Source organism: Cannabis sativa, chromosome 3 (genome assembly GCF_029168945.1).
Source record: "Cannabis sativa cultivar Pink pepper isolate KNU-18-1 chromosome 3, ASM2916894v1, whole genome shotgun sequence".
Taxonomy (NCBI): domain Eukaryota; kingdom Viridiplantae; phylum Streptophyta; class Magnoliopsida; order Rosales; family Cannabaceae; genus Cannabis; species Cannabis sativa.
Window position 1 is genome coordinate 28,069,291 of NC_083603.1, and position 9,289 is coordinate 28,078,579.

Here is a 9,289-nt window from a genome sequence, read left to right on the forward strand (position 1 = left end):
AATATAGAATTATAACCATCTAGATTCTTTCTGAAGCTTAATTTAAATTTTTCATTAAATATTCCTATTTAAGTTGATATTTAGTTATTTACAACTAACCAAGTTAAATCTCAATATCTTTTGGATTTAAAATTTCAAAATTAAGTTGAGGAATTTTAGGCATTGGTTATTAAGATTCTTTAGATATTTTTTAAGTTAATATCTTTTCGAATATTAACTTAAAATAGAATATTTTAGATATTTTTAGGTTAATATCTTTTCGAATATTAACTGAAAATAGAATATCTTCAAATTAAGTGGTTAAAACTTAATTTTTAATTTAATTAAATCTGATTTGAAAGATAGTTAAGTTGATTTTTAAGATTCTTCTAAAACAACTTAAACAAGATATTTTCAAATTTTGTTCCATTTAATATTCAAATTTATTTTTTGAATTTAATTGAAAATTAATTAAAGTTTATTTTTTATTTAAATCAACTTTGATTTGTAATTTTTCATTATTATATTATGGAACTTGTTCGATATTTATTTGAATTTATTTTTCAAATTTAAATAATAATTGAAAATTAATTAAAGTTGATTTTTTATTTAAACCAACTTTAATTTGTAATTTTTAATTATTATAATATCGAATTAAAATGATTATACAAAATACATATAATATTTTTTAAATAATGAGCTTTTAATCAAGAGACATTCGATCAACATTGTGGGTTTTACACCGCGTTTGTTTTAGTGAGTAATCCTCCCTAATGGAGGAACGTTCATTAGAAATTTCGCACCGTTTAACCTCGCATGATAAGTAGTTTGTAAGTGTTTTGTATGGTATGGATCACCCTAATGGTGGCGACCATACTTGACTTGCAAGTTATGAAACAATGGTGGAAGCTCATAAGATAGAATTGCCTTGACTCTCGCCTAAATGGGACAACGCTGAATTCCAATCTTGATCGAATAAAAGGTTGCTAGAATGGTTATCATTTTAGATGAGCTAACAACTCTATTCAATGGATGATGCTTTGACTCTCGCCTAAATGGGACACTGTATCAGTTTGTTGAAATACCTTGGAAAATAAACTATGTTAGATTTAGTATTTCTATAACATATGTCATTACTTGTTATTTTCTAAACTGTGTATGAATTTATGAGCCAAAACATTACTTCTGTTTTATTGATGTGTTGTAGTGTCATTATGAATAACCCTCACCCCGATCCTCTCTTAGTTACTATCTTAGCAAAAGAACTCTATAGTGTGAAAATGCATCCTGGTAGTTGCATTAACTCGCACCTGTTGATGATGAATCTGAAGTTCCAAAAGGCAAATCTGCTAGGAATTGATTTATCAAGAGAACAATGGGTCCAACTTATCCTTAATGGTCTTCCTCCGGAGTATAATGAATTTTTTATCTCTTACATGATCAACAATTCTAACTCCTCCGACATGGACAAGCTCAAAGCAGAATTACGAGCCCATTAACGGAACTTGATTGCAATCAGTCCCCCTGGGTTTGCAATCAATAATCGAAGGAAAAGGACTAGGTATGAAGGATCTAGCAAAACTGCTTCTTCAAATACAATTATCAGACATGATCTTCTATGTTCGAATTGTAATGAAAAGGGACATCAGGAAGAACGATGTCCGAGGCTTCTAAACAATTCAAACGAAGGTAATGCTTTTGTCTTTGAATCATGTGTTTTAGAGAACGACAAATCCATCTGGATTGTTGATTCTGGGTCTACTAACCATGTATGTTCTTCACTGGAGTTGTTTGAAACTTGGGAAAATCTGCTTCCAGGAGAGTTAAAGCTTAAAGTTGGCAATGGCGAATTAGTATCGGTAAAAGCTAGAAGAAAAGCCCGCATCAAGTTTCAACAAAGATTTTTAATTTTAGAAAATGTTTTATTTATTCCAAACTTTAGTAGAAACTTGATTAGTGTCTCATGTTTGCAAACACAATCTTATATATTGAATTTTTCGAGTACAAATTGTTCAATTTCTCGTAATGGATTTCAAATATGTGTTGCTATAATGGAACAAGGGCTTTATGTTTTAAGACCGAGTACTCAAATCTCACTAAATAGTGAACTTTTCAGTGTAGCTAGACCTAGAAACCTAAAAAGAAAAGAGATTGATAATGATGATCAAACTTATCTATGGCATTTACGTTTAGGTCACGTAGGCTTTGATAAACTCAATAGGCTCACCAAAGACGGTCCATTGAAAAATGTCGTCTTAGGTGAACTGCCAGTATGCGAGTCCTGCCTAGAAGGAAAAGTGACTAAACGTTCTTTCTCTGCAAAGGGAGAGCGTGCCAAAATCCCTCTAGGGTTAGTGCATTCCGATGTCTGCGGACCTTTGAATGTCAAAGCCCAAGGTGGTTATGAGTATTTTGTCACTTACATTGACGATTTCTCTAGATATAGTTTTCTTTACCTAATGCAAAAGAAATCTGAAAAGTTTGAAAAGTTTCAGGAGTTTCATGCTTTGGCCCAAAACCAATTAGGTAAATCATTAAAGATCTTGCGAACTGATAGGGGTGGAGAATATATGGATATGCAGTTCAAAGATCATTTAATTGAACTTGGAATTGAATCCCAATACACTGCCCCAAGCACTCCACAACAAAATGGAGTTGCAGAAAGAAGAAATCGCACTCTTTTGGAAATGGTTAGGTCTATCCTGAGTTATTCAACTCTGTCTACGTCCTTCTGGGATATGCTATACAGATGGCAAATGACATTCTAAATGTTGTTCCATCTAAAGCAATCCCTAAGACACCCGTTGAACTTTGGAATGGTCGAACACCTAGTCTTCGCCATTACAGGATTTCGGGGTGCCCTGCTCATGTCTTAAGAAAGAAAGAAGGCAAACTTGAATCACGTACCAAAGTATGCATGTTTGTCGAAAATTCTAAAGAGACTAGGGGTGGACTATTTTATAGTCACAAGGATAACAAAGTGTTTGTTTCTACAAATGCTACTTTCCTTGAAGAGAACTATATTAAAGACTACAAACCGAAAAGTAAAGTTGTTCTAGAGGAATTGCTATCAGATATAAGTCCTTCCAATGTTCCGTCCTCTACCACTCGTAAAGAAGACAATCCCACTCCCTCAGTTGAACAAACTGAGAAATCTACTACTAAAGTTTCTGTTCAGAAGACAACCGTACCTCGTCGTAGTGGGAGGGTTTCAACAAAACCTGCTCGTTATGGCTTGGATGGTGAAATCAATATGGTCGTAGGTGACGGTATTGATGACGATCCATTAACCTATAAACAGGCAATGGCTAGTCCGCAACGGAAACGATGGTCAGCCGGCATGGATTCAGAAATGGATTCCATGAAAAAGAACAAAGTCTGGGAATATGTAGACGCACCTGACGACTATCATCCGATAGGATGCAAGTGGGTTTACAAGAAGAAAAGAGGAGCTGGAGGCGAAGTCGAAACTTTTAAAGCTAGACTTGTAGCCAAGGGTTATACCCAAAGAGAAGGTGTGGACTATGAGGAAACTTTTAGTCCTGTTGCCATGCTCAAATCCATCCGAATTCTTCTCTCCATAACTGCTGCTTTCGATTATGAAATCTGGCAAATGGATGTCAAGACTGCCTTCCTTAATGGGGTACTTGAAGAAACCATCTATATGGAGCAACCAGAAGGTTATGTTCTTCCTGGGCAAGAAAAGAAAGTTTGCAAGTTAAACAGGTCTATCTATGGACTTAAGCAAGATTCTTGCTCTTGGAACAAAAGGTTTGATGAAATCATCAAGACCTACGGCTTTCTTCAGAATGAAGATGAACCTTGTGTTTACCAACTCAAGGAAGACCAAATCGTAGTATTCCTGGTCCTTTATGTTGATGACATTTTGATCATTGGAAACAATGTCAAGAAAATGACTCACATCAAGGAATGGCTCAACACTCAATTCGATATGAAAGATTTGGGTGAAGCAGCCTATGTTCTTGGTATTCAGATTATCAGAAATCGGAAGAACAAATCTCTTGCTCTCTCTCTAAAAACCTACTTAGACAAAGTCTTAGAGAGATTCTCCATGAACAACGCCAATGGGGCAAACATGCCTTGTAGATATGGTATTCGTCTATCTAAGGAACAGTCACCGACTGATCCTCAAGAGATAGAGGACATGGCGAAAATTCCCTATGCCTCTGCAGTTGGAAGTCTAATGTATGCAATGTTATGCACTAGACCTGACATCTGTTATGCTGTTGGAATCGTGAGCGGTATCGATCTAATCCAGGACAAGAACATTGGAATGCAGTTAAGTATATTCTGAAATACTTAAAGAGTACAAGGAATCTTGTGTTAGTCTACAAGGGTGGTGCTTTAAATCCCATAGGCTACACTGATTCAGATTTCCAGGCAAGTCTTGAAGACAGGAAATCTACATCTGGGATGGTGTTTACTCTTGGGGGTGGAGCAGTGGTTTGGAGAAGTGCTAAACAAACTACGATATCGGACTCAACTATAGAAACTGAATACATAGCAGCAGCCGAAGCTGCTAAAGAACTTGTCTGGCTAAGAAAGTTCTTCACCAGCATAGGTGTTGTTCCTGGAATGGAAAAGCCTCTGGTACTACTCTGTGATAACAATGGAGCAATAGCAAACAGTAAAGAACCTCGAAGCCACAAGAGAAGCAAACACATTGAAAGGACGTATCACATTATAAGAGAATACGTGGCAAGAGGTGATGTACTAGTTGAGAAAGTTGACACAGAGGACAACCTAGCTGATCCATTTACCAAAGTCCTGGCCGTGACAGCCTTTGAAAAGCACCGTCAGAATTTAGGATTAATTGATATGTACTAATTAGTTTTATATTAGTGCAAGTGGGAGTTTGTTAGGTTTTATGCCCTAAATAAAACTCCATTTCAATGTAATCTATTTTATTCAACATCAATAAAGAAACAGAAGTATTTTTCATTCATTTGTGTATGTTTTGGTTCACTTTATCAATTGCTTGTCTATTTGATTTATAAATTCATCTTAAACCCTTTTCACATACTTGATCATGTTTATTGTGCTGTCATCACATTGGAAAGTAAACATGACTATGTGAATAAAGTTTCCTAGATTTATCAGACACAGGGTTTTACTGATATGATAATCTACAACAAGAGTTTACTTGTATTTGGAGAAATACTATGTTCTTTCCAGAACATTGGTTAAAGTAAAGCTTAGGTTGGATGCATGGAGTATGCATCGGAAGGGACCGATATTGAACTTTGACTTAGATTTAATTAAACTTACCGTAAAATCTATTCAAGTCAATATTGCAAAGTTGATCCTAGATCAAATGATCTTAAACCTGTTATGATTAGGCTCAATCTTGAAAGGCTATTCGTGTTCTTTGATTTGTTAGTTAAGCCTACTTTTAGGTCAGGGTGATACGTACATTTTGGGAACACGGTAGTGCAATTGAGTGGGAGCACTAGCATAAACATGGAATCTATAGCTTTTATCTTGCGAATAGTAAGCAAAGGATGATCTCCTTCGAGCTTGACCAAACGAAAATAAATGGTGGAGATCTCATTTCACATAAGCTGAAATATCATTTATACGGGGTCAAGTGTTTTAAGGATAAAATACATAGTAGGGTGTTACGGTAATCTAATCCCTTTACAGTGTAGATCATTCATATAGAGGATCATTGATCAAATTAGGATCATAACAATGGATAACTAATGATGTGTCTATATGGTGGAACACATAGAGCATTCAATATACTGAGAGAGCAATTCTAAGTTCTATGCGTGGATTCAACGAAGAATTAATAAGTTAGTGAATTTTAGTGCTAAATTCTTGATCTACTTATTGGAAGCTCGGTTATATAGACCCATGGTCCCCGCACTAGTTGAGATAATATTGTTTGTAAGACTCATGTAATTGGTTTTGATTAATCAATTATAACTCACAAGTTAGACTATGTTTATTTGTGAAATTTTCACTAAGTAAGGGCAAAATTGTAAAGAAAGAGTTAATAGGGGCATATTTGTTAATTATAATAATTTGTGTGGTTCAATTAATAAATATGATAAATGACAATATTATTTAATAATTATTTATAATTATTAAATAGTTAGAATTGGCATTTAAATGGTTGAATTAGGAAATTGGCATTTTTGAGAAAATCAGATACAAAAGGTGTTAAAATTGCCAAATTGCAAAAAGCAAGGCCCAATCCACTAAGCCATGGCCGTCCACCTTTGTAGGCTTTTTAAGTTGATATTTTCATTATTTTAATGCCATATAATTCAAACCTAACCCTAGTGGAATGCTATAAATAGATAGTGAAGGCTTCAGGAAACAACACACTTTCTGAATCAGAAAAACCTGAGCCTCTTATCTCTCTTCCCTAGCTGCCACTCACTCTCTCTCTTCTTCCTTTGATTTCGAACTTACCCTAGTGATTAGAGTAGTGCCCACACACAGCAAGCAATACCTCAATCATAGTGAGGAAGATCGTGAAGAAAGATCATTAGCAAAGGAGATTCAGCATCAAGGATTCAGAGAAAGAGATCCAGGTTCAGATCTTGATAATACTCTGCTACAGAAAGGATACAAGGGTTAGAGATCTGAATGGAATGAGTCATTTAATTCCGCTGCACCCAATGTAAGGTTTCTTAAACTTTATATGTGTTTAATTTATAGTTTTAGAAAGTTCTTATTTAGGATGTTAATAAACATACTTGTGAGTAGATCTAAGATCCTGGTAAAATAAATTCCAACAGTATCACCCTGACCTAAAAGTAGGCTTAACTAACAAATCAAAGAATACGAATAGCCTTTCAAGATTGAGCCTAATCATAACAGGATTAAGAACATTTGATCTAGGATCAACTTGGCGATATTGACTTGAATAGATTTTACGGTAAGTTTAATTAAATCTAAGTCAAAGTTCAATATCGGTCCCTTCCGATGCATACTCCATGCATCCAACCTGAGCTTTACTTTAACCAATGTTCTGGAAAGAACATAGCATTTCTCCAAATGCACGTAAACTCTTGTTGTAGATTATCATATCAGTAAAACCCTGTGTCTGATAAATCTAGGAAACTTCATTCACATAGTCATGTTTACTTTCCAATGTAATGACAGCACAATAAACATGATCAAGTATGTGAAAAGGGTTTAAGATGAATTTATAAATCAAATAGACAAGCAATTGATAAAGTGAAAAAAAACATACACAAATGAATGAAAAATACTTCTATTTCTTTATTGATGTTGAATGAAATAGATTACATTGAAATGGAGTTTTATTTAGGGCATAAAACCTAACAAACTCCCACTTGCACTAATATAAAACTAATTAGTACATATCAATTAATCCTAAATTCTGACGGTGCTTTTCAAAGGCTGTCACGGCCAGGACTTTGGTAAATGGATCAGCTAGGTTGTCCTCTGTGTCAACTTTCTCGACTAGTACATCCTCTCTTGCCACGCATTTTCTGATAATGTGATACTTCCTTTCAATGTGTTTGCTTCTCTTGTGGCTTCGAGGTTCTTTACTGTTTGCTATTGCTCCATTGTTATCACAAAGTAAGACCAGAGGTTTTTCCATTCCAGGAACAACACCTATGCTGGTGAAGAACTTTCTTAGCCAAACAAGTTCTTTAGCAGCTTTGGCTGCAGCTATGTATTCAATTTCCATAGTTGAGTCTGATATCGCGGTTTGTTTAGCACTTCTCCAAACCACTGCACCACCCCCAAGAGTAAATACCATCGCTGATGTAGATTTCCTGTCTTCAAGACTTGCTTGGAAATCTGAATCAGTGTAGCCTATGGGATTTAAGCACCACCCTTGTAGACTAACACAAGATTCCTTGTACTCTTCAAGTATTTCACAATATACTTAACTGCATTCCAATGTTCATGTCCTGGATTAGACTGATACCTGCTCACGATTCCAACAGCATAACAGATGTCAGGTCTAGTGCATAACATTGCATACATTAGACTTCCAACTGTAGAGGCATAGAGAATTTTCGCCGTGTCCTCTATCTCTTGACGATCAGTCGGTGACTGTTCCTTAGATAGACGAATACCATATCTAGAAGGCATGTTTGCCCCATTGGTGATGTTCATGGAGAATCTCTCTAAGACTTTGTCTATGTAGGTTGTTTGAGAGAGAGCAAGTGTTCTGTTCTTCCGGTTTCTAATAATCTGAATACCAAGAACATAGGCTGCTTCACCCAAATCTTTCATATCGAATTGAGTGTTGAGCCATTCCTTGATGGGAGTCATTTTCTTGACATTGTTTCAAATAATCAAAATGTCATCAACATAAAGGACCAGGAATACTACTATTTGGTCTTCCTTGAGTTGGTAAACACAAGGTTCATCTTCATTCTTAAGAAAGCCGTAGGTCTTGATGATTTCATCAAACCTTTTGTTCCATGAGCGAGAATCTTGCTTAAGTCCATAGATAGACCTGTTTAATTTGCAAACTTTCTTTTCCTGCCCAGGAAGAACATAACCTTCTGGTTGCTCCATATAGATGGTTTCTTCACGTACCCCATTAAGGAAGGCAGTCTTGACATCCATTTGCAAGATTTCGTAATCGAAAGCAGCAGCTATGGAGAGAAGAATTCGGATGGATTTGAGCATGGCAACAGGACTAAAAGTTTCCTCATAGTCCACGCCTTCTCTTTGGGTATAACCCTTGACTACAAGTCTAGCTTTAAAAGTTTCGACTTCGCCTCCAGCTCCTCTTTTCTTCTTGTAAACCCACTTGCATCCTATCGGATGATAGTCGTCAGGTGCGTCTACATATTCCCAGACTTTGTTCTTTTTCATGGAATCCATTTCTGAATCCATGCCGGCCGACCATCGTTTCTGTTGCGGACTAGCCATTGCCTGTTTATAGGTTAATGGATCGTCATCAATACCGTCACCTAGGACCATATTGATTTCACCATCCAAGCCATAACGAGCAGGTTTTGTTGAAACCCTCCCACTACGACGAGGTACGGTTGTCTTCTGAACAGAAACTTTAGTAGTAGATTTCTCAGTTGGTTCAACTGAGGGAGTGGGATTGTCTTCTTCACGAGTGGAAGAGGACGGAACATTGGAAGGACTTATATCTGATAGCAATTCCTCTAGAACAACTTTACTTTTCGGTTTGTAGTCTTTAATATAGTTCTCTTCAAGGAAAGTAGCATTTGTAGAAACAAACACTTTGTTATCCTTGTGACTATAAAACAGTCCACCCCTAGTCTCTTTAGAATTTCCGACAAACATGCATACTTCGGTACGTGATTCAAGTTTG

General features: G+C 36.0%; 1 pseudogene; it reads left to right on the forward strand.

Moving 5' to 3' along the window:
- Positions 1-4,100: 4,100 nt before the first annotated feature.
- Positions 4,101-5,138, forward strand: LOC133035448 (secreted RxLR effector protein 161-like; annotated as a pseudogene).
- The last annotated feature ends 4,151 nt before the right edge of the window (positions 5,139-9,289 follow it).